This window comes from Protopterus annectens, chromosome 8.part1 (genome assembly GCF_019279795.1).
Source record: "Protopterus annectens isolate FY-2018-M chromosome 8.part1, PAN1.0, whole genome shotgun sequence".
NCBI lineage: Eukaryota > Metazoa > Chordata > Ceratodontiformes > Protopteridae > Protopterus > Protopterus annectens.
This window is the reverse complement of record NC_056742.1, coordinates 15,667,478-15,695,129: the sequence shown is the minus strand read 5'-3', so window position 1 is coordinate 15,695,129 and position 27,652 is coordinate 15,667,478.

The following is a 27,652-nucleotide window of genomic DNA, read 5'->3' as shown; positions in this document are numbered from 1 at the left end:
ATTTGTGAATAGCTCCATATGGTTAGGGAATTTTCAGTTTGTGAAGACAAGCTTTTGATTTGTTTCTTGTCTTAGGTCTAGTGATACAGTTCCATAATTTATCTACCTGAATATAATCAGTCTCCTAAATGGCTATTTGTTTTAGTTAGTCAGAATGTTTAGATTTTGGGATCTCTGCTTTCTGAGAATCTCTTAACATTAGAAATGGGGGAAGTAAAAAGCTAGAAAACTCTGACCAAGAGACCATCATAGTTTCTACTAATGGGAGAAAATACATAGAAGTATAACTGGGATAGCAGTAGAGATGGCAGCATGGGGAAATGAGTGCTGCTACATTGATGGGTAGGTACTGCAGACAATAAAATGAGTTAGATGGGAATGAATGAGATGGAGCATATGTTAATATAGCATACCATGAAACAGGAAGATCTTATTACCTGTTATAATTATCTGTTTCAATGTAGTTGGAAAGCTGAGTGTTTATTGGATTATATGTTTGGAATAAATTTGCTTAAAAAGATCAAAAAAGTTATTAAAACACATTTTCAGTTTTTGGATGCAGTATCCTTTTACAATATATAAAATATGGACTCATCCTTTGAAAGCGATTTTATTTTGATTCAGTTTCCTTTGGACATGGTACAGTCTATTTTCAAAGGGCATCTGTGGAAACAATGACAGACTGAAAAAATCATATCAATACTCAGCATATCATGACCCCATTTATATACAGCAGAAAAAAGTGTAGAATAATCAAAAAATATGTAAACACTCAGTAAAGAAATCACAGTACCAATCTGAGGAATTTTATCTTTAATATCCTTGTTCACATCAAAAAAGGTAAGTGCTGCAATTAAATGCATAGCTATACCTTCATTATTCATTATGCAGTACTGTAGACCCTTCAATGATCTGTTTTGCACAGTAAATTTGATAAGTAATCACTGAACAGATTTCATATTCACATATAGTAAATTTCAGAGTATAGTTTCCTATATTAGTACACCAGACTATTGTATTTGTATTTCCAGCCAGAGTTTGTGGAATGAATCAAAAACAGAGGTAAGGTTTTAACTGGAAGCCTGTAAACTATATAGAACAGCTTAAACTAAATGGTTATGCTTACAGGTAGTAAATGCCATGGTTTAAAAGGGTCTGGTTCAGATAATTAGAGGTCTTTTGTTCTTTAGTTATAGGATTCAAAATATGCTCTGAAACAGTAATTCTAAAAAACTTTCTTAAATTCAGTTGTGCTTTTCGTCCCTCAGTAGAAGGTTACTGTAGTCGGAAGAAAGCATTACTTGATGAAATATCCTCCATGTTGGGAGAAGTATTAAAAGTCTTTTAGCATATAATGTTCAGAAGATACTAATGCCTTATTGGCATGGAGTTCTGTTTCAGTCTTAGCCATTCTGAACTACATACAGCCTCACAGTGCAGTGTGATCAAAAGCTGCCTTACTGGAATTTTATGCTGTCTATCCGAATGTGGAATTGCCCTCCTGATGTTGTGGAGTGAGCAGTCTGCTAGTCTCACCTTTTACTGAATTAACCTGTGTTTTATTTCTCCTGCAGGCTTTTTGACAGACTGCAGAAGCAACTTGATTCCTTTTATAGGTTCATGGGTGAATACTAGCCTAACTGCCCTAAAGGGCCATTTTAAGCCTAGCCAATATCTTGAAGTCAGAACCAAAGCATTTGCCTTGTGTCAGGCAACCATTGTGCCAAATTTTTTTTTTTTAGAAGAACATCGGGCTTGCTTGGGATTTCAACCCTGGACCTCTTGCACCCAAAGCAAGAATCACAACCCTAGACCAGCAAGTCTTTGTTTCTGATCATGGTAAGCAGCTTTATGAAATGGACAGGTTGCGCCTTAATGTCACATTCACAGAACCCATTGAGAGAGGACACAACATCTTAAATGTTGTTTATGTTGGACCATTTGCTTGACTATTAAATAATAGCACAGACTGCTTTAACATATTTTCAGCTTTTATTCAGCTTAGTTGATAGTAGATTTCTGTTAATACACAGACTACTTTTGCATGCATTTATTTTTGGTCTTCCATCACCTGTATAAATTTTAGTGCTTGGTAGTCTTGCATTCACTCAAAGTGTTGCATGCTTATTGGGCAACTCACTACATTCAATTCATTTTGTAAGTTATTGATCTTTGTTTGTTGACCTGTCGGTGTGATCTTCACAGGGTAATGACAATTTAAACTAGGATGCTGTTGCACTTTTTTGGCAACTCCTTTTCTCGGTTATGCTGTCTTTTCATCTGGTGCTGTTGAGGTTTTTCTTGCTCCTCAAGTTGTATTATATAGCTACTGGCCAGTTTAGTTTGGTAGCACAGCATATCTGTGCCTTTACTAAAGCAGGTTGTTTGACTACCACCAAGCATGTAGTGGCACATAAGGCACAAAAATGGACAGAACTGGGGACATGGACTTGATGCATCCAAGCCCTTACTGTATGTGTTTATTTCAGCATGCATGTGCACAGGGTGGGTCTAGCAGTTCCTCCAGTGATGTCAGTGCTGTCACCCAGCACAGGTGAGGCTAACATATACTTAGTAATGATGTCAGTGCTGGGGTACCCTCATTTTAATGGTACAAAACCATAACTCTCTGGATCACAGCTGCTCATTCAGTCATCTTTAACACCCACAATGGGGACTCCCCAATGGATGGGGAATGAATAAGCTCATGACCCCAGGGGAAATTTTCAAAGATTAATGGGCAAAAAATAACTCAGAAAAAAAGATAAAAGTAATGTAAAATGCTAGGAAGGATGAAAACATGAATATGTACCACCTGGAAACCAAAATATATGATCTGGGTCCACAAAGCTTGTGGGAGACTTAAATACAGTTATACCATCAAGAGGAATAATGAGACAGGAGAAGAGGGCACAAGTACAAAATTCAAATTCATTTAGATGTCAGTAGCATTACTTTACTGGAAGCATGGTGGGTAGGGAAAATACCATGAAAGAAGCTAAAACTATGGGACAGAAGAAAAAAATGGAAGAGGGAAGACATTCTATTTAAGCTGCCATTTTGTTCAGCTGAAAGAATTCACGCCACTGACATTATGCACTGTGATATCATGTCTCCCTTCAATCTGCCATCCATATGTCCTTAATATTATGCAATGTCATGTTACCTACACACCAAGCAACACATCACATAAAAATGTTACTGGCCTTTCTCATCCCTAATGGGCACATATATAAAACTTTTCAAGACTGTTTACAGTTATCACCCCATTATTCTCATCCCACCACAACTCTTAACTTTATTGCTTATTACCCATATTTTGCATATGTTCTGCAATTGTGCATGCAAATAATGTTAGCAATTATTCTGTATACTCATTTCATAGAATGATGTGATATATTCACAGACTTCCTCCGGCGGCTCCTAAGAGGATGAAGGAAAGTAATCACACAAGATTGTGCATTAGATTCCAAATGCTGCTTGCCAGCTGACAAATGTAGGTATAAAAGCTTATGACAACACCCTTATTTCCTCTCTGACTACCACAATCTACACACCATCGGTACAGAAGCTGATGTGGGCCTCCATAAACAATATGCATTTATGCTACAAGTACTGCATAAAAGTACTGCATAAATTGGATTCATGTAATTGAATGCCATTTTTGAATTCACTGAATTCACAGAAAAAAATTCCTCCTCTTTTTAGCCACTGACTGTTTGCAGTGACCCATGTTTGCACTGAAACTCTTCATTTGCAGCACAGTACCTTAATTTTGACATTACTACAAATGTTCTAATATAAGGAAGTCTTTTCAGCTCAGGAGTTTGTCAGCCCTCTTCTATTGACACTACTATGATTCTTGCCATGCCTTTTCCTAGCTTGGTCTGAACCTTTTCTGATCAAAACTGAAAATATAAGCTATATTGGTATATAATTCATTCTTATTTATGTATAATGATCTTTATTCCTGCCTTTTTATCACACACAGTTTTGAGTCTCTTTCCTAACACCATGCCTAACCTGTACATAGCTGTTGCACTTTGCCCAGACCACATTACAGTTTGCCCAGACCACATTGACTATTCCATTTTCTATTGCCATATCACTTCATACCCAAATCTCAGCATGCATTTTGTTTGTCAGTTCTGCCCTGTATTTTAAAATAGGGCGTATTAACTTTACTTCATTTCACCAAATGTCATGATCTACTAGAGTGCAAGCAGGTTTGCATTAAAAAATGCCCCATTTGCCTGTCTGTTTATTGTGCCTCCATCTTGGTAATATCATTACTGAAGTAATTTGGGATCCTATAGTCTCCCAATAAGCTACCATGATCAGGAACCTTCTGAATTAACTGCTCTTGAAGCTGCTTACATCCATAACATGTCACAATACATAAACTGCATGAGTGGTCTCACACAAACTTAACCGGGATCATGGCCTGTTCTAGAATCACTTTTGCCCACAAGTGGCTCCCCTCCTTATATTTTCTCTTAAGTTGCTAACAAGTTCTGTATACATACTTCTATTGGTTCTACCTCTTGTAAGTCATACATTCTATACCAATCAAAATGCAACTTACTTTTGTTATGAACAATGCACTTTCCTTGTCTCTTTCCATTGTACTCGTTCATGCTTCAATATCTTGATGTCATTTATTTATGCTTTACAACCTCATTTACTACCACCACCACCAATTTCATCTACTCTCACTACACAGAATCAATATGGTACCATTAAGATAAAGTACCTGCAGGGCATTGAGTGTACTATGTTTAGGTTATACCATAGTAAAAGGTCATTACTAGTAACATTAACACCTGGCTTCCCCAGCAGCATCTACCAGAGATCTCTTAACTACAATCGGTAATCCACTGTGTATTCATCTACTGCATATGGATTCTTTTTTTTTTTTCACATAGGGGGGAGGGGTAAATCAAAGTGTGTAAGCCTTTTGTGTACTTCAGTTACTTAGCCTGCTCCAGAATGAATAGAAAAGATAAATGCCACTATTTGTAGTAAATGACACTGCAATACAACTTGCCCTGCACCAATAAGTGAGTTGCCCTGAAATGCCATTCCCTGATTCATAGTCATCCACCTTCCCCAATGGGCAGGATCTCATTCCACACAATTTCCATTGCCATGAATTGCTGCACTGTGTAGCTGGAATGACTACACTGTGGAACATGTTCCTTATGGGTTACTGTGTAGTGAGGCCACCAAGAAGACCACACATAGGCATTGATCCACAGTCCTAGACACACAAAGACACAGACACTTAAACTCACACATGCGCGTGCATGCACATACACAGACACACACACACACACACACACACACACACACACACACACACACACACACACAACACACACACTGTCCCAGTGCATTCATACACAGAGACACACACAGACATACACATACATGACTTACACTCATTCATACACAGCACAGTAGCTACCAGTGCAGAGTGAAGTGGCTCCAGTTCACTTTGCACAGATTCCCACTATGGAAAGATAGAAGTCTACACCATAAGAATGCTGTACACACTTGCGGCTTTGAATCCTTGCCCTGACCTGCACTTGCACAACTCTAGCATCTATGAGTATGGGGTTATGGGATTAAGAAATTACTCTAAATGATATTGTACACCAAGACGGTTATTTACACAGACCCTTACGTTGCTTACAATGCATGCAATTAGCTACCATTTTTACAGCTTTAACATTTTTTGGACTCTTGTTCCCCATCCTCCAGCAATCTTGCTTTCTTCCCAGTCAAAACTGTTCCAGTTACCCAAAACAGGTATATGGTGTTAATGAAATTGCATCATCATCTTCTGTCAGAGATGACAGATCAGCAGAGTTGTTTTATACTGATAATACTGCACCATAAGCAGACTCTGAATGGGGACTTGAGCAAAAGACAGGGTACTGGAATGCAAAACTGAAGGAACGTGGGATGAAACTGAGTACAGACAAGACCATGGTCATGACAGCACAATTTGGGAAATTAGAAGAAGCTGAAATTTGAGACAGATGTAGAAAATAGTGGAAAAGGTTAACAGCTTCAAGAATCTAGGAGGTTTGTTCGCGAAGGAAAATCAGAATAAGGCAGTCAAAGCTAGAAGCAGTGGTGCTACAGCAAAGTGGCACAAAGTGGCAGGGGTAGCGTATCACAGAAAAGGGCAAAGAAGCTGAAGTATAAGGTTTACAAAACAGTGGTGTGACCAGTGCTTCTTTATGGCACACAGGAGATGAGGCTGTCCAGTCACAAAATGGATGGATTGAGTGAAAAGACTTGTGACAGTCAAGCATAACTGCTGAAAAAGATGAGAGAGTTTCTGAAACTGAAAAACGTAGTGATAGTTGACATAACACTCCAACCCATGTAGAAATGGAAACAAGGGGTTGATAATGACCTCCTGCATACATATTAAGCTCTGTTAAGTCCCACTACCAACATATATGATGGTAGCAGCATGGAATTTAAGACACATATGTTTGTTTATCACTAAAGGTACAACAGTCAAACTGGACACAGAGTCACATTCACATATTTCAATCTGATTAGGTGGCATATTGGCTGGTATAATGTCACAGTAAGATTAAGTATAAACAGCCTCTCTACTTGTCAATAGAATCCATTCCTTGGTTAGAACTTCACTGTGGTAGTATGCTTTCATAAATATCAGTATTCTAAGATGAGAACAGTGCAGTCATATCCAAAAATCTACAATTATTTCTGACCTTTAGCCTGTCTGTAGTTTTCATAGTGTAGAACCTCAGTGTATTAGCTTTATCTACCAAAAGGCATCCTTTTGCTCCAAGTGATTACTAAATGGATTCTCAGTCACTATCTCTCCAGGCTTTAGTGTATATAATGTTTTAGATCATCTGTCATAGCATAGTATTTGGTTTGTTTAGCTTTCTCCTAAGCTGGCTATGCATTTAGGTTTTTGTCTGGTTGAAGTAACATAAATTATGCAATTAACTTTGTCTCCTTACTATCAACTGCCATAAAGTATATCAATAAACAAGCAGAACCAGACAAAAATGATCATGGCCTCTTTTTGCAGCTGGCAGCATACTTTTTCATGATGTCTTTAGACTTGGTGCTACTTTCAACCTACCTGTTGAACTATGGGTTAAGTAGGAGAATTCCTGTAGTGAAATGATCTAGCTTCATTTACACCACATTGAACCTGAAGTAAAGTGTGAGCTGAACATTCAAACTATTTAACTGGCATTTTGGTGTTTTAGCTTCTGCACTAGGTCTGAGAGAGGAAAACTGGTCTGGGCCCTAGGGCAATGGATACATGTTCTGGTTAATTACCAGCTCATGTTTTGGCTAATGACTGGCTAACGTCTGACTCAGTATGAAGGAATGCTGACAGTGTGCTGCTCTAATATGGGAGGTGCTCTAAATAATGAACTTAGTAGCACCTTCTCCTTGAGCCAATGACATGAAACCCTACTGGGACATCGTATATGTGATTCACTTTGGATTTTTTGGGACTTCTTGGGAGGTTTACTTGAATTATCTTTCATCAGAAATTAAATTGTTCAAGATGGTGGTGTCATATGCGGCAGTGGCATCTTCAGCACCTGTTGTTTGTCATGTGTTGTCTTGTTTTTCCATAGTTGGACAATTTGTCTGGAGTTGCTAGTGGCAGAGTGTGGAGAGAAGACAGCCATAATGTGTCAATGGATCGATTGGAACGGGGGCTGTTGGGGATTATCTCAGGTATCTTGGAGTGGTTGGAGTGGTGGAAATGGCTGGAGTGATTGGCCTGGTCATGGCTGTTTAGGCCTGTATGTGGAGAGGCCTGCCCAGAGGAACAGATGGTGGGAACCGGGTGCTGGATGGTGTCAGAGGGTATTGTGCCAGATTCGAGTGGACTGTGAAAGTGGAACTGGACCATTTCTGGTGGAGATGAGGATGGTGTTGTAGTGGATGGTGGATTAAGACTGAAATCATGGAGACTGTGGTCACTGACCCGGACGAGATCAGATGGCGGAGAGGAGACCCGACTGTCTGCTTGGATATGTGCTGATCCGGACACTTGAATGTCTGTTTTGTTGGATTGAAGAAAGCAGACTGGGACTTGCCAATGCAGAGATGGAGCTTGAGTTGGCTGGGACTCTGTGTCATGTGTGTGTTTATTGTATATGTAATTTACTTGCTTGTTTTTTTTTTGTTGTGATGGTCTGTGTTGTATCATGAGCTTGAAGGAACGTAATTTCGTTCAGCTGTGCACTTTATGGTTGTACGGTCTGAATGACAATAAAGTTTACTTACCTACTTAAATTGTTTTATTTTTATTCCACTATTAGTGTATTTTATTTTTGATTCAGATGGTAGAACTATAAAACCACTGCTGTAAAACTGTCGTTATCATATTAAACTGACCATTTCACTAATTAATGTTATATATACTTTTTTCTAAAAAAATCAGTGTATTACTAAGGAAACAGATCACTTATGTCTGGGATTTACTTGATAGGGGTCTCTAGTCTGCAAGGTGTACACTGAGAAAAATAAACTTTAGTTTCTGATATCTGGATATGTTTCAAATGCTACTATCTAATCAGGTGGCATGAAGTTTGAAAAACTGAGAACAACTCAAAAGTACTTAATGCAAATTCAGAAATGTTGCATGAAAGTGTTATAACTGCACAAAGCAATACTCCAACACATAGGGAAAGTAGTGATAGTAGGACAGTACTATTTATAATAACATAATATGCCATCAGTTATTGACTCCTCGCTACTTCCAGATGTTATGAGAAGTCAACAGCTGATGGCATTAGCTACAAAATGATCATATAAATAGGCTAATGAATTAAATAAAGGAAGTGAGGGCACAAGTACCACCTCTCTTGTTTACAGAAAATAAAAGTGGAAGGACTGTTGGGGATAATGTAATTTGTACAGGCAACAAAAAATAATAGTCAAGAATAGGCAGAGAATAATCCTGCACTAATCTGTCGAGACTCACCAAAATGAGGTCCTGTTAATAAAGATGTCCTGGACAAACCAGTTGCATATAATTCGATTACCACCTGTATAATTAATAACAGACGAGAACTGCCTTGAGTTCCAGTAACTGATGAATCTTAGTATATAGAAAGATGTAGTGAGATGTGGAAGCCTAAAATCAGAAGGTTACCACATTGCTCTAAACCTTTCATAATTACATACTGTTCTGTCACTGAGGTTTTCTGTTCATGGGGCTTCCAGCATAGAGAATAGTCTCACAGGCAAAGCTACATTCCAGAAGAGTGGCTAATGGTAATTAGCCATGCATGTTCCCCATGAGATGTTTACAGCTGCTGATTTGCCCAGCCACGTGATTCAGAGAATCACTCCACCAAGTAAAATTTTACACTAAGAGAAAAAACAGTGACCACCACAAACAGCAGTCACCTTTCACTGCAAGTTCAGCAAATATGTGTATGGGGGTGTTACTGTGTAGATGTGTGTGTGTGTGTGTGTGTGTGGGGGGGGGGGGCACATAAGTGTTTAAATACGTGTGAGCATGTGCATGAGCAGGTAGGGAGATGCCTTTGCTAATGCAATGCATGGACAGTAAAGGAGAACACTAGTGTGGTCAGGTCTGACAGCATGAGTGTTCAGTCCAGACACATGGTAATAAACCAATAATAAAGGTCTTTCTCGTTGAAGCTATATCTGTTTGTGAATCACATTTGATGACCTTTGCACTACTTGACCGACCTGTGTTAAGCTATTAGTGCAAGCAGTGAGAATTTTAATGATTTCTTAAAGTATAAATAACAGGTGACTCAATGCTAAGAAGCCTTAAAAAATGATATCAAGAATTAGTAGACAAAATGTAAGTAACCTGCCAAAGAAGTGTTGGAATATCTAATATAAGCAATGTTATTCTTAGTTTAAATACTTCCAAGAAGAGATACAGTTATATCATTGTTTTTGTGGATATGGATGGTTTGGAAATAAGTCATGTAAATCATTCAAGACTCATGTCACTGGGATGATTAAATGGAAGATAGTTTTCTGAATTTACAAAATACTTATTCTAGATTGATGCATATTTTCCTTGGTGAATAAGTAGCTTGTAAGCCTTAATACTTTGTCAAGAACAAGTTTCATCTGGGCAACAAATTTCTGGGTTGTAATTTAACCAAACTGATTAAACCGTTTTTTATTCCAGCCTTTGATAACAACTTGACTGAGCAACAATTGTGAATACATTTAAGATTTGAATGCCAAATACAACAGTTCCTGCAAAAACATAGGTGATCTTAGAAGTAAAAACAACATCATAGCCAGTGGCATATTTATCCCAGAAGTATTATTTGATAATATAACCCTGCAACATTAAAAGTAGAATTTTAACAGCTATCACATTAAGTGGAAACAGTAATGTATGTGTGGAGGGTTCCAATGTTGCGGTTTTACCAGGTGACTTACTCAGCCCTAGACTATGCTAGAAAACTAACATTTACAGTGACAATCTAGACCCAAGGTTCACACTCCTGCATGGCTAGCCCTGTTGTGGCTGTTCTTCCATACCACACACACTCACACCTATGGCCAATTTAGAGTGGTCAACCCACCTACTGCATGTCTTTGGAATGTGGGACAAAACTGGAACACCAAAAGGAAACCAACACAAACAAGGGAAGACATGTAGCCTCCACACAGAAAGCACACCTGCTGAGAATTGAACTGGAGAATCTCTTGTTGTGAGGCAAAAATGCTTTCCACTGCCCCACTATGGCACCCAAAACCCAGAATTTGAATAAAATAATAGTTTTTAATACTGGTCACCTTTAGGAAAACTTTCTTCAGTTATTAAAAAAAAAAAAAAAAAATATATATATATATATATATATATATATATATATATATATATATGTATTAATCTTTTTTCATGAGCAAGTACAATGTATCAAAGAAGTTATTACACACAACACTACAGATAAATACATCAAAGCAACTCATTTAAGCATGATACAATTCAAATGCATTTAGAATATCTCCTGAACTATTACAATGACGACATCAACAGCATCTACTTTTATACATCCTAGCTAAGCACTGCAGTAACAATATTCTCACAATCACTAGTAGTCACCTTAACTAGCAAACCTGTTCAACTGTTAAATAAAACAGAGCTATCCATTAACCAAATATGACTGAAACATATTCTATATCTGTCTTGGACATATTGTATGCCATAAAAGCAACTACAGGTCACTAAAATACACTTCTTCCTAGCTCAACATGAGATCAATAATTTTGTCATAAAATGACAGGCAATTAATTATTATAGCTGCTACACGATAATTATAAATATGAAACAACCTTGCAATTTTCACACCTGGATATAGTTTTCTTATTAAATACTTCAAACTGCTCACAGCTCAAATCATTGAACTCAGCTTTGTAACCAATAATTATAATTACAATATGTTGTCAGAACATAGCACAGCACACTGGTACATCAGTTTTTTAAACTGCAATTCACTCACAAATACAATTAAAACAATTACTAAAATATAAAAGTTAGATTATGTATTTATTTTTACAATCTCACACATAGTTAATTATCATTTCACACACACACACACACACACACACACACACACACACACACACACACACACACACACACACACACACACATAAAATACTGCTCTTTTCAACATAAATATCAACAAAAACATTAAAGTTAATATACATTTAAAATCTAAATCAGAACACAACAAAATTTACACCTTATCAGAAATTAAAACAATAAAATTATTACAAATCTAAAATAATGACATTAATAGAAAATAAAAAAAATACTTCAATTAATAAACATCTATATAAACCAAAAAAAATTCAAAACACTGGAAGGGCAAATCACTTAATGGGAGGGGGCAAACAACACCCACACACCCAATCAAAAAAATTAAAAATAAAAGAAAATAAAAAAATAAATTCTATTATTAAATATCAACATAACACAATACATATATTCTTTTAAATTAGTAGCTGATTTCTATTAGGATTTTCTATTATGTGAATTTTTTTAGTAAATGTAAAATATATGGTTTATGTGTGTACTTTAGTTTTTTTATATACAACCAAACAAAATGAAACCCTAATTATCAAAATTTCAAATGAATTTCAAAGTGTTTATTTGGATGTGTGTTTATTTGTGAAGATGTGTAGGTGTGTGTGTGTGTGTGTGTTGTGTGTGTAGTACTAAAGTTAAATATTGTGTTTCTTGTGGGTATTATTTTTTTATTTAGCCTTTCTTTTATGGCGCTTTAGATTGATTGGATTATTGTTTTGAAATTTTCATTCGCATAAGCATTTTCACACCTTGTTACTTTTTGGATTTTTTATTTTCTTTTTTGCTTTTGATTTATTCTATTTATATTTCAGAGACACCCAGGAAAACACAAGCAGAGATGTGTTACTTCTCTTTCACTTGCAGCAATTGAAAGGCAAGACAGAAATATTTATCATCCTACATGCACACTAGCCTTATGGGTACTTATTAAAAGCTGTATTGCACTATGTATTACTGTAAATACCAGGACTCAGCATCAAGGAGTGAATAATACTCCTTGTTACTCAGCTTTAGTTAGGTCTCCATTTCTGGCCTCCACTTCATAAATAGTTGCATTGATGCAATGAGAAAGATGTTTTCAAGAGAATATATGAAGGAAGGCTCATAAGACTAAGAGAGACTAAAAACTTGTTAAACTTGTGACAGCAGACAGAGTAGGTAGCCACTTCTAACTGTGAAGTGCTACACATAATCCTCTCTTCATTTTATTATACTGAAAACAGCAAAAGCATATAAGCAGAAATGGCAAAGTTACCTTATTGTTATGATTAATGTCTGCTCTGACGTCTAAAAAGGTCAAAGGTCAGAACATCAAAAAAAAACAAAATGACAGAATGCAGCACCCAAAGAAAAAGAAGAAAAATGCAATAAAAAGCAATGTTTGAAGGAAGGATGCAGTACCTATATCCTGCATGCTTGGTGGTGGCCTCCTGCCACAACTATAGAGGTTGTTTCTACTACTCTCTAATCACATCTTTTTATTTAGCACTGTTCTCTAGGTGGTTGTACTATGTGATATGAATATGTGTCACAGTAGTATTTACCCCCCCCCCCTCATAGTTTTGAGTTGATCTCAGGCTTATTGATCTTGGTAACAATTTTTCAAGGTATAGACAAGTGAGTGTATCTGTATACTGAATACAGTATACAATGTATATTTATGTAATTATTATGTGATATATATATGTGATATGTATGTGATACACACACAAGCACACACACACACACACACACACACACACACACACACACACACACACACACACACACACACACACACACACACACACACACACACACAAAGATGTCCCTATTTATCAAATGCCAGCAGCTACTCATGTGGACATCAGAAATGTTCACGTGCTTTTGTCCTTCAGACAAAAAGAAAACTAACAGTGCTGACACTAAATTTGATAATGTTTCAGGCAACAGAGAAAGAAACTTAAAGGCATTTTTAAAGCACAGGTTACACTGTAGGTGTAGGAAGCATATTTCATGAATGGTAAAACTGCATGTTAGGAAATGTATTCCTGTTTCAACAATAAGAATAATTATCCTCACATTCTGCTACTCACCCAGCACTAGGATGGATTTTATTCTCCACTAAAGCAAACTTTCATATGTACCCATCTAGTATTTCCAGTAATTATAGCTTTGATTGTCATTTCTATGCTTTACAATGTGATGTGGCCAGTGGTAGTTTATGAACAATATAAGGTTTTATGTACTTTTTTTAAGAATGCACAGATTCATGGCTGGCTTTCTGCTGCAGTTATGAAGCAAGTTTTTAAACTTGGGTCACGGTGGCTATATTTCAGAATTTGTGTTTCCAGTCTGTTTTGTGCCTGATTGTAGTGGCTTTCACGGCATTAGTATCTGCTTGACATGTGTTGGGCGTATAGTGGTTTTTCTGTCAATGTGCATGTGACTGAGCTATGTTGATTGAGAATGTGAGGTCAGTGGTAATAAGATACTTAGTGATATGGATGGAGTTATGATAATCTATAAACTGTCTCAAATAAATATGATATACTACCAACAGACACAAAAGAGTGCATGTAAAGTAAATATATACATCTAAATACACGTTTATACATTATACATAAATACATATGTACATATGTATGTATGCACACACACACACATTTATAGATATTTTGTAATAACTAAAGGGTCATGGAGGAGCAAAGCCTATTCTGGTGGCTCTCTATTTAAATGTTGAGACTCGAAATGATGAGTTCTGACATGCCAAAAAAAAAGACGGATCCAGAAGTAGGGTGAATATTGAATATTGTTCTCTCCACACCCTGTGAACTCTGAGATCACCATACCATGGGGAAAAGGCAAAATTCCAAGAGATGGCAATCATGAACTTGTTAAATGTAAGTCTGGGTTTTCAGCATTAAGTGTCTCTACATTTCTGGACTTGCTCATGTGGGTTCTGATATTTCAAATGTCACCTATCTGAAGGTAGAGAACCAGCCCTAGACATGCTGGTCTAATTCAAGGTGCACATAAACAAACAAAGTTGGCAATCCTCAAGGATCACCAGATCACTTATTGCAAATCTTTGGACATGGAAGGATACCAGATCACATAGCAAAAACTCCAGGATTCTCTGGAAGAACATGAAGAATTTGTACAAAAGGAAACCTGGCCAGAAGGCAAACCAGATAACCAAGTGCTATGAGGCACTATTAACTGTTGCACTACTGTGCTTCCACAATGAAGCCAGAATATACCTGGTGTTAATTACTGCCATCAGCAAGTGTGACATAAGACAGAACTAGTGAAAACAGTGAAGTAGGACATATGGTGCACTTTTATTGCCAAGTTCAATCTGAACACAGTTCAACATCTGCACTACATGCTCTTATATTAGCAGGGACATACGCATTCTGCAAAATATCAGGTGTTGACATGTATCTTTGCATAATCCCACCAACTTTGTTATTCATGCAGCAGTGATACTTATGAACATCAGCCATACCATACAGCATATTGAATTCCTGATGTCTATATATCTTACTTATGCATGTGACCCCCCCCATAGGGGGGGTTAACATTCTTTTGTGTTAGCTTCCTGTTCTTTTGGTGGCATTACAACTTTTTAGCAGACTTGTAGATATGGCTTGTTCAACAGAAAAGTTGTTTTTTATGGACTTATGAATATTGTGTCATCCCTTTGCTGGGACAGTAATCAAGGAGCCTGAATGCTTACCACTGATACTTGAGGGACATTGACTTGGAATACAAATGGATACACTCAGTCATTCCAGATGCAGATCTCTCTGCATCAAGCACAATTTCCCTTAAGAGCACCCAGGGAACATGCTCAGTCCATGTGCTGGTTCTTCTCTATATCTGTCCAGACCCCCAGTAAGACTCCCCACTAGCACAGCTTAAAGTTGAGTCCTTAGCACGAGTTCTAGTCCTCCAACACTGTCTCTGTGAAACCAGTGCTTTGTGTCCGTGCTCCAAGCAGCTGACACACACACTCTTTGAACTTTGATTTGTTCACAGGCACACACACACACACACACACACACACACACACACACACACACACACACACACACACACACACACATACACACACCTGGGAAAGGCTAGCACAGATTCACCTGCTGTTCCCCCTTCTGCTCAGACTATAAGGAAGTTATCACTGCACCAGAACCTCTGCCAGCTACTATAAGACCTTACAAGGGTGCCCAATTATACTGAGTGAAATTAATATGAATACAAATGGTAATGTTGACCAAACAGCAAGGTTTTCAGGGGTGGCCAGCATTATCACCAAATAAATATGCAAGTACTCTCAAAGATTAAATATTTTCTAAAAATGACCAGCCACAATGAAAAATTTAAATATATTTAATAATAAATAATAAAAGAACAATAAAATATTAAATACCTTTTTAGAGTAAACAGAAGAGTTTCAGTCACAGGGAATATTAAAAATATCACCAATGGAAATTTTCACACAGTTATAGAAAAACAGTATTTACATATTGAATAGAGCAAGGCAAGATGGGTGAGTGGTCCTTGTTGTCAGATCAAGACAGAATACAGAATGCTCTTGAGACTTCAGTATCCTCTAATATTAAAACATTATTTTTGTACAGAATGTCATCACATACATATGGTCATCTGACTCTGTTTCCTGCACTATCCCGCATGATTAGAAACTCCCAGAGTTAAGCACCTATGAGCTACAATATACACAGATAGAGCTTTGCTCAGATATGGTGCACCTACTGGAAGTCATAAAACCATTTCTCTCTTCCTATAGGAGTTCCAACCTCTTCTCTAGTGCAGGCATTGCATCTCTGGCTCCCTTCAAAACTGTGGGGTAACATCTTTATGGTTTAACCCATAAATTAATTTAATTTCAAGAATATTTTCCAAAGTCAGGTGGATTAAAATTAACTTCTTCACATCCAGTATATTGTTATAATGTATACATTTAAACAGTTACAATAATGCATGTGCATTTATTTCCCTTCCAGCAGGGCACATTATTGATACATTTTAATACAAGCAAACCTCACAAATAATTTTCAGCACAAGCATCTGTACAAATCAGTTTGATATTCAAATAACATATAATTATTTACAAAATTCCAGCTAGCTGTGCTGGCATATGCTACAAATCCACTGCCCTATTTCTACTGGCATGGCTGGCAATACATCCTATTGTCACACCTCTCCCCCCTTTGAAAACTAAAGCTAGTTTTTCAAGTGTTCGTTAAGAAACATTGCTTGAGATGAATGAGCCTATCTGGGAATACATTATCCCATACCCTGTCTTGAGATCCCAAATGCCTTGACATTGCTAACCCCACTATAGTGCTGCACTGTCATATCATATGCCTGCAAGCCTATGCTCCACCATAGTAACTTGGCATTTTGTTGGCTGGCTCAATGTAGCCATAGATCCCCATTAGATGCCTCCTGACTCTGACTGCAACTCCAAATACTTAGCACAAGGGCCTCCCAATTATGGTAAAGTTTCATCATGTTAGTATGGTGCAATTTGTGCTTCTGCCTCCTGCCTAGCAGTTCTACCAGGTAGTTAACATCACTAACCTTTCTTCCACTTTGAAGGTTCTCTCCCGAGCTGCCTGCAGCTTATTGTGTCTGATAGGAATGAGAACCATCACTTGCTGTCCCATAGCATACTCTCTGGCTCACAGCCACTGTGGTGCAGTGGTTAGCATTGTTGCCTCACAGCAAGAGGTTCTCCAGTTTGATCCTCTGCTGGGGTGCCTTCTGTGCAGAGCCTGCATGTCCTCCCTGTGGTCTTGTGGGTTTCATCCAGGTGCTCCGGTTTCCTCCCACATCCCAAAGACATGATGTAGGTGGATTGGACACTCTAAATTGGCCCTAGGCATGAGTGCATGCATGTGCGTGCCTTCCGTGGAAAGTTGGGCACTGGGCTGGAAACTCGACACCGTAAAACTCTACTGCCAATCATGAGAAGACAGGTGATCCGCTGTAGCGACCCCTAACTGGGAAAAAGCTGAAAGAAGTAGAAGCATACTCTCTGGCTCAAGCATTCCTGTCAAACCAGACCTTTTTCTGCTGTTGGGCTCCTGTCAGGTTCTCCTGGGCCAAGCCCATGAGCTCCCTAAACCTTGTCCTGAGGTTTAGGACATATGCCACAACAGACTCCTTGTGGGATTCACATTCACCCTCCCTCTTATCATGAATCATATCTATAGGTCCCCTCACCCTATGCCCATATAGCAACTCAAAGGGTAAAAAAAACTGTGGATTTCTGGGGTATCTCTCTGTAAGCAAACAGCAGATGGAGCAAATATTTGTCCCACTCTCTCTTAAACTAGTTTGCAAATGTCCATTACATAGTCTTTAGTTTAGAGTTTAACTTCTACACAAGACCATTAGTCTGAGGATGGTAGATGGTGGTCTTTAGGTGCTTCACTCCACAGTGCTTCCCCAGACAAGCCAGCAGGTCTGACATGAAATTAGCACCTCTGTCAGTCAGTATTTCTCTCAGGAAACCTACCCTGCTGAAAATCTCTAACAAAGCATTTGCCACCTTTTCTGCCTCAAAGGAAGACAGAGCCATTGCCTCAGGATATCTAGTAACATAATCTAATACCACCAGGATATACTTCTTCCCTGTGGAGTTTGGGATACTCAGAAGCCCCACAATATCCATAGCTACCATCTGAAATGGCTCCTCAATCACAGGCAAAGCCATCAAAGGAGATTTGAGCATGGGTCCTGCCTTGCCTACTTTTTTGGCACTGCTCACAGGCCCCGCAGTACACTGTTACATCCCTTGCAGTCCCAGGCCAATAAATGTTCTGCATAATATGACTCTTGGTATGCTTTATGCCCATATGACCTGCAAGAGGAATGTTATGGGCTATTGTTAGAAGTGTGAGATGTTAGGCTCTAGGCACTACCAACTGCTGTATTACCTCACTCTCTAGCCCTGCCTCTGGGGTCCACTCTCTGTACAATAACCCTTTGTTCCAGTATACAGATTTCCCTTTTCCTTGAGAATCAGGCACCTCCCTAGCAACCTCCTTCAAGCCTCTTAGTGTAGGATCTGAGAGCTGAGCTTGTTACTGGTGGACTCTGTTGGAGTGGTTTAGGCTGCCCACTATGGGTTACCTTATATCCATGTGCAGCACTGGGTATCCCTTTCTTGTGCAGTGAGGCAATGCTAGCTAAGTAGAGATCCCCTTTCTTCCACAGCTTATCTGCAGAGTTACATTCTCAGTCTGCCAACCAGATTCTCATGTCCTCAGGCAAAGTGCTAAGGGCTTGTTACCTCACCAAAAGGTCTGCCAGCCCTTCAAAAGTGGTGACCTGATAACCACTCACCCACCTATGAAAATAAGTGATTAACTCAGCAGTGTAATCAAACACACTTTCATCTGTCTTGCCTCTATGCTCAAGAAACTTTTTCCTGGAAGCTTCAGGTGTTAAATTAAAGCATTCCAGTAAACATTTCTTGACTTTTTCATAGTTTAGACAATCAATATTAGACAATTTAGAAACACCAATTGCAGCTTTACCATGGAGTAAGGGGGTTAGGAACCATACCCAGAACCCTTGGTCAACATTATACTGTTTACATAATCTTTCAAATATATGAATACAATTATCAAAATTATCACCCTCTGTAAATTGTGGGAGGCATTTGCTGACTTTTATTGCTTCTGGGGTTTGTTTATTCCCTTCCCCATTACCTCCATGGCCCTGGTGAAGAGTCAGAATCTCCATCTCATGTTGATGTTGCTTCTCATTTTCTTCAGCCTCCAAACACTACATGTTCTCATTTTTTTGGCCTTCAAACATTGAAGTCTCTCTGCTGATTCTAATTTAATCTGTTTTGCCTGCCTCAGTCTCTCTGCTGATTTTAATTCCATAAGTTTGGCCTCCAGTTCAAGTCTCTTCAACTGAAGACAGATTTCTAAGTCCTCTGGGGAAAAGGTGAATTGTCCTATTTCTGAGGGCTGTAAATACCCATCATAAGACTGGTTATCCTCTTAAGTCAGGTTGGCATACACCAGTACTTTGTATTTGCACACCTTGGCCAAATGGTTCTTTGTCAGCTTGCCATAATCTTCTGCTGACATTTTTGCCTGCTCTCTGACTAAAGTAAACTAACAAAACAAATAAATAATTAAATAAAATGAATGAATGAATGAATGAATGAATGAATGAATGAATGAATAAATAAAACTGTTGTGATATGAAACTCTGAATGTCTACCTTGTGGCTGCTGAGAAAATGCATACCTTTAGTGAAAACTGTTTCTAGGCTACATACGTTCAATATCCACACCACTGCTCACCAATATCTGATGTCCCCATGCTGGGCCAGTAATCAAGGAGCCTGAATCCTCTCCACTGACACTGGAGAGGGATGTTCACTTGGAATACAAATGGATACACTCAATCATTCCAGATGCAGACCTCTCTGCATCAAGCACGATTTCCCTTAAGATCATCCAGAAAACAGGCTCAGTCCAGGGATTGGTTCCTCTCTATATCTGTCTAGACCCTCAATAAGACTCCCCACTGGCACAGCTTAGAGTTGAGTTCTTAGCTGAGGTTCCAAGCTAAGTCCTCCCACACGCTCTCTGTGAATGCAGTGCTTTGCGTCCCTGCTCCAAGCAGCTGACACACACACTCTTTGAGATTTGATTTGCACATACACACACACACTCACACAGATGCACACACACACACACACACACACACACACACACACACACACACACACACACACACACACAGACACACACACACACACACACACACACACAGAGGAAAGTCTGGCACAGATTCACCTGCTGTGCCTCCTTCTTCCCAGACTATAAGGTAGTTATCACTGCCACCAGAACCCCTGCCAAGTACTATAACATTTTACAAGGGTGAAATTAATATTGATACAAATGATAATGTTGAAAAAACAGTAAAGCTTTCAGGAGTGGCCAGAGTTATCACTAACTAAATATGCAAATAATCTCAAAGCTTAAATAATTTCTAAACAGAGCCAGCACACTGAAAAGGTTAAATATATTTAATAATAAATAATAAAATAACAAGAAAATACTAAATATCTGTTTACAGTAAACACCAGAGTTTCAGTCACAGGGAATATTAAAAATAACACTGATGGAAAGTTTCCCACACTTCTAGAAAAACAGTATTTACCCAGTCTCACTATCTCTTCCTGCCTGACTTAAAAAATTACTGGTCCTACTTACAGAATAAAACATGGCGAGATGGGTGAGTGGTCCCTGCTGTCAGATCCAAGACAGAATACAGAATGCGCCTGAGACTTCAGTCTCTTCTAATATTAAAACATTATTTCATTACAGAATGACATCACATATATCTAGTCATATTTTCCACACTTCCCCCCATCATTAGAAGCTACAAGGGTTTAGCACCTATGTGCTACAATACACGCAGATCTGGTGGACCTGCTGGAAGTCACAAAACCATAAAACCATATCACTCTTCCTGTAGGAGCTGCAACCTATTCTCTAGCACAAGACATTGCTTCTCTGTTTCCCTTCATAACTGTGGGATAACATCTTTATGGTTTAACCCATAAAGTAATTTAATTTCAAGAATATTTTGCAAAGTCAGGTGGATGAAGATTAACCTCTTCACTTCCAGTATATACTGTTACAATGTATACATTTAAAGAGTTACATTAACGCATGCTCATTTCTTTTCCTTCCAGCAGGGCACACTGTTGATACATTTTAATACACGCAAACCTCACAAATACATTTTCAGCACAAGCATCTGTACAAATCAGTTTGATATACAAATGACATATAATTATTTACAAAATTCCACCTATCTGTGCTGGCATAAGTTATAAATCCACTGCCCTATTTCTCCTGGTATGGCTGACAGTATAACCTATCATCACAAATATTAATGAATTTTTTGTGTTGGACTCTGCTATAATTGTGCTTATTTTGAGCATGAAGTGTATATGGTAATAACAGCCATACATTTCAACAAGGAATGCACAAGATGGCAATTGCTAATTCTAATTCATAGTTTGAAAAAAAATCACAGTTAAACTTCTTTTGCCAAACATATTCACAAATTACATAAAAATCATAGAAGTGAAAGGACAGCATTGGCTCATATATGGGACCTGGTGCATATCATGCTAGAATTATGGCTGCTAGACCATCGAGACTCTTGACAGATGGATGTTGTGGTTTCCCTTAACAGCATTATCCTTTCAGCTGGGACACCCCCATCTTGCTGATCAAGGTCAAATTACAAAAACTCACAAACAAATACAGGGAAAGTCCTCGGCTTATTCAAGGCTAGAATCACAGAAGTGAAAGCTGCATTTGAGGCACTCTGATCATCAACTGCATCTCAGGACCTCCCCTCTAAAGAAAATGCAGTTTGCCCTTCTGAACAAGAGTTACTCCTCATGGGAGAATCCAAGACAGCAATATTTCTAAAACTATCCATCAGGAATGGTCCATGGTCCATGCAGCATCATCATTGGAACTTCTCTGGTACTTCTCTGTGAATTTTCTTTTGCTTCAAAAACTTCCCATTCCATTCAGTGGAATAATAAACATGTTAGCAAAGCAGGGATCATGGTGCCAGTCACAGAGATGCAAGACAGATAAAATGAATGCCACCTAACCCAGAAAAATTGCAAGCCTTATTTGACGGAGCTAAATGCATACCATAGTTCTCTTCACCCTTGTGTTTCCCACATAGCCACTTAGAATTGTCATCAGCAGTACAGATCTTGGTCACTTCCATTTACCTGGCCACTTCCATTCCCTTGGGTTGGGAGTGTGACCCCGATGCCAACTGCTTACTCTGAACATCTCTCCCTTAGCTCTACAGTTCCCAGGCCACTATCATAACTAAAGTAATATGAGTCTTAAGATGTTATCCCTGTATACAGGCTTGTTTGGTGCGTTTTCCATTTGGTTCCCTCTGTTGCATGCAGCCAGCTCATTTTGAGAGTTGTATTAATTTATTTAATATGCAAAGCATTTTGCTTTAATTTTTGCAGATAATAGGGAATATAATTTAGTGCAAGGTTCTGGAAAACATCATTGTAAAGAAAATGTATTATTGTTAGGATGTTATCATATGCTTAAGTGCTGACTGGTAATATAATCATTATACTGTAATGAAAGAAAACAAATAAGGTAGAGGTATTGTACTCCCCAGACTGATCCTATGTTCCTGACTATCATTCCAATGATTGATTTTTGCTATATCAAAAGAAATGCACAGGGGTAAACTAAAGATGTCTGTACACATGACATAACAAAACAATGTTTGGTTAGCCCATCTCTAGTTCATTTAACATAATGTGGTGATGTGGCAAAAAGCATACAAAGCAGTACAGGAGTGTTTTGTCATATACTCAGCAGTTAGATGAGACTGTGACAAGTAATCATTTTAGCTTAGGAGATGCAGTACCAATAACAATGCACGTGGCTGTTTTGGTCAAATGGTAAAAACAAGACTTAGTGGAGAGAGAATTTGCCAAAAACAAAGAAACTATACTTAGAAATGGGTAAGAAAAAAAGAAAGATAAATAAATAACACATTTTACATGGGCTTCTCCCTGTTTGGCAATTATTTTGTAAATACCTGGTACAATATACCAGAAATATGGTTGACCAAGCTTCCTGGTAATTGCAAGCTGGACACTGTTATCTACTCATCCACTGACATTCAATAGCTCCAGCAAGGGCTAGAATTTACATATTCCTGGTGAAATGAAAATGGTCTCAAATTAAATGGAAAAAAAATACAATGTAGTAGCATTCCAGCATTTTCCACCACCTACATTATACATGGAAATCCTTTTCAGAAAGGCACAGTCATAAGAGACCTGATACATATGAGCAGAACTCTAGACCATAATGCTTCTAACATAGTCAGAAAATCCTTCTATCTGGATACAAGAAATTATCCATAGTAATCAACCTTCCACCATATGCTTCTCTTATCAGACCCATCATTAAATAGAATGATCCCTTTGGTGCATATAAAATGACACATAATCTTTCAATTGCAAAGGCTCCAACAATACCTTGCCAAGAAAATCAAGACCTTAAATCCTTCAGCATGGTCTCTGACAGAAAGAATCTTAGGCCTTAAAAAAGCTTACTATCAGGAAAGGCTGGAGTCACTATCCACATACTCAGTGCCATTTAGACTCTTGAGATGAGACATATGCCTCACTCTTTTTGCTGTCGGGGATTGCGTTATCTGAGATTTCCTTTTTCTTGATGTATCAAACACTAGAATAAGAGTTTTAAATCTATATATGAGAATAAATAAAATAAAAAGGAGATACAGGTTCATCACCTAGTTCCTTACCTTGCTCTGGAAAGGGCTCATCTTGCATGCCATGTAGTGCAGTTCCCTGCTTGCCTTCAAACATAGCTTAGACAATCAGATGGGTACCCTAAAATACAGTACTGGATTTATAGGAAGTGCACCCATTGAAAAGGTTATTGACAGTTCAAACATGGATTCTGGTCTAATAGCCTTATATTTCCTAGGATTCCTATGATGCTAATGAAGCAAAGGTTAAACCATGTACTCCACCAATCAGCTTTAAAGAAAGGTCTCTGCTCCTAGGTTCAGATGCATGAGCAAACAGCATCTACATTTACATGATTTACATATTTACATGATGGTGTAATAAGTTCCTTTTTTTACATGATGGTGTAATAAGTTCTGCAGCCTTCCCAAACACATTTGTTATTACACATCTAAGCATATTTTGTAATGGAGCAAGTTAAATCACTAGATCACAAAATAAAAAGTTCCCTTTGCAGGAGGGTATGCAAATCATGTGGGAACTCTTCTTTGGTAGAGGTATGCTTGTATGCAAATAATAATTATTTTCAGAGACCCATGTCACTGTTAAGAAACAAGATGCTAGTGTTAATTGCAATGGACCTTGGACTGTAGCATGACACAAATTTAGTTCATATGGGTGCTGCATATTAACATTACCCAGTGATGTAAGTACTGAAGCTTCAGGTTAGAAGAAATTGAGATTAGATAAAACTGATGGCAGTACCTGGACTTTTAAGAGCATGAAAGGAACATGGCATTAAAGTCTGTCTGCTCATGAGGAGAACTCTGTACAAATGTGAGTGTGTGTGTGATTATTTAAAATGTTGGAATTCACAATACCAAGTCACATAATGTACAGAATGAGTGACAAAAATCCAGATTTACACATGCCAAGTCTCTGTGGCAGAGAAATCCCTGACTACAACCTCTGTAATCCCACACAATGGGTGTTAAAAGCTTTTAAACAGGGGAATGTGGAGTGAGCAGTCAGTGCTGATTTGTCCATCCTGGTGCAGCAGGTTTCTTTTAGACTTTTTGGATGTTAGACAGTCCTATTATAGGTTATACATCTGGCAAAGATTGTACCAAGTCAGTCAAATGCACTAACAAATATTCCACTATTCAGGCTGGCATGATGCATAAGCAAAGGCATGCATGCATGGATGCATGGAAGGGGCCCAGCACTGTGATCCCAGATGTGGTAGACATTATATGACACAGCACTCGTGGAATAATGGAGACCAGGGATCATGAAATAACTCAATGATTGCCTTGGATCAGTCCACAGTCCTCATTAAAACTAAAAATAAAAAGCAAACAAACAGATGATTTCGCAAGGAAAATCAGAGCAACTTCTGTATGAATACAGACAGATATTTAACTAATTCTGTCTAAAATAGATGGATAACTTAAACAAAATGTATTTGGGCATGTAAAGCCAAGTGCAGAGAAAGGTGTTATGGGTAGTTTAAGTCACATTAAGAAAAGTGAGATCAGCATCTTGTTCCTGACAGCAGACATGTATTGAAAGAAAGTGGAATTCCATAATTTTGCTTCAGTGCTACAGAGAGCAACAAAACAGAGGTATGATAAATGTCAGGATATGACTGATAATGCATGAAAGCCATCTTTGTCCTCCTCATAGTAAAAAGATACTGGTAAAATGATATAATAAATGAAAATGGATTTGGGTAAAGCCTACAATAAACTGGTACCATAACAATCTGTAACTTTGCCTTAAAGCTTTACCTTGCACCTCAAAATTATTTTTTGCAAATCTTTGAGGGTTAAATGTGGAACATAGTTCCATCTTCCTCTTGTCCAGAAGATGCCATGTTAATTTAAGTGTTAAGAGAAGTATTTTACCTGTCCCTGGCTTGTAGTGTTCTGTCCTTTAAATTTTGCATTATCTCCAATTTTAAGTTAAATGGCTGTGAAATACAAACTTTGCCAATGGTAAACTGATGAAGCCCATTGAAATGCAGAAAACATGCATAAATTAAAAAAATACTGGTGTGATATGGGCATATCTCTGAACATGTGTAAGTGAGGCCCAAAAACAAATGAAAGTCAGAGAATAGGATGATACTACATACACCCAGGTACTGATGAACTGAGAACTTAGATTTTAGATTAATTAGATCAGATCAGACCACAATAGCTTGAGATCAAACATGGAAACAGCAGAGTATGAATTTACAGTGATGGAATAGCAAGGGACAGACTAATGCTTGCAGACTCTGAACTGTAGTCTTATGTTGCATATTTTTAGATGTGTCAAAAATGTGGCAACATGGCCATAAGTGAAAGGATATGGGAATGACATTGCTGATCACAAGAAGTGACTGGTTGAGAAAATTGAAATTCTAGTGCAAAATCAATGAGTCTTTCAGAGTTATGTCATTCAATAGTGCAAATCAACTGCACACAGTAAATGCCCCAGACGGGTCTAAATTAGGAAGTCGAATATTGAAAAGAGCGAGAGCTCTTACATCGACACCTAAAGAAAAAAAAAAACACAACATCAAACATACAGAACAGCAACTGGAAATAAATTGCTGCTCCAAAAACAAAAACAAAAAAAAAATCCACAAACAAAATAAAGTGGATGGCTTTGCTCCCACATCTCCTTACTTAAATATATCAACTCTGAGATCGCACCACAGTGGAGGAAATGGCAAAGTCCCAACAATAGCCCAGCGATTCTTTCCCTGGGGAAAAAAAATCACTGTTCTGGCCATTCGACGTTCTGCAGTTTCAGTTATTAGGGATTGATGTAAGAACGTTCACTCTTTTCAACATTCGACTTCCTAACATAGACCCGTCCCAGACGCTGTCTGGGAAAAGCCCCATCAACCTCTATAATAATATAAATGGATGAAGCATTCACTAAAGCATGGAGGGGGCTTATTACAGGAAAAAAGAAAACAACTATCTGCATTCATCAATTGAAATTGAACATTTAGAATATAATATAGTGTGATGTGCAGCACAGTAATATGCTAATACTTTGTGTGGTGGACATTTTTTCTTTATGTGTTAGTAAGAAATTGAAATTGCCTATCTTTAGCTCTTTTCAGCCACAATCTAAGCCACAAGAGAAAGTGTAAATGCTCCATGTAGGCAGTTTACAGTAGCAAGTCAACTGCAGTGTTCTTGGACAGAAAGCTATAGTACCCATAAGAAAGCCAAGTACACAATGGGAGGATAAGCAAACTCCACAGTGACCAAAGGTCTTTATACAACCCAGAGTCTGAAGCTAAATGGCAAACATTTTAACTGAACTATTTTGTGCTTGAAGTACAATGCAACAGAGCAAGTGCATGGCTTATATAGATTAGTAAGGATATTGATTTACAGTATTAAAAGTGAAATAATACTAGATCACAGATTACTTGGCATGTTGTGCAAGAAGTGGTTTGAATAAATGCACGCACAGTTGTAGAAAACATATAAAATATTGGAAAAGAGCCTTGTCAAAGTAAAAAAATCATTCTTGCACAGAATGGAAACAAGAAGCATTGGTTAGATTTCGATGTAATGCATAACATTATAATACATACTGGTGATGACAAAGATGAGTTTCTATTTAGTATGTGCAGGTAAGTTCTTATTATTGAATATTTTCATCTCCTACTATCTCCACTGTCCATCTATGACA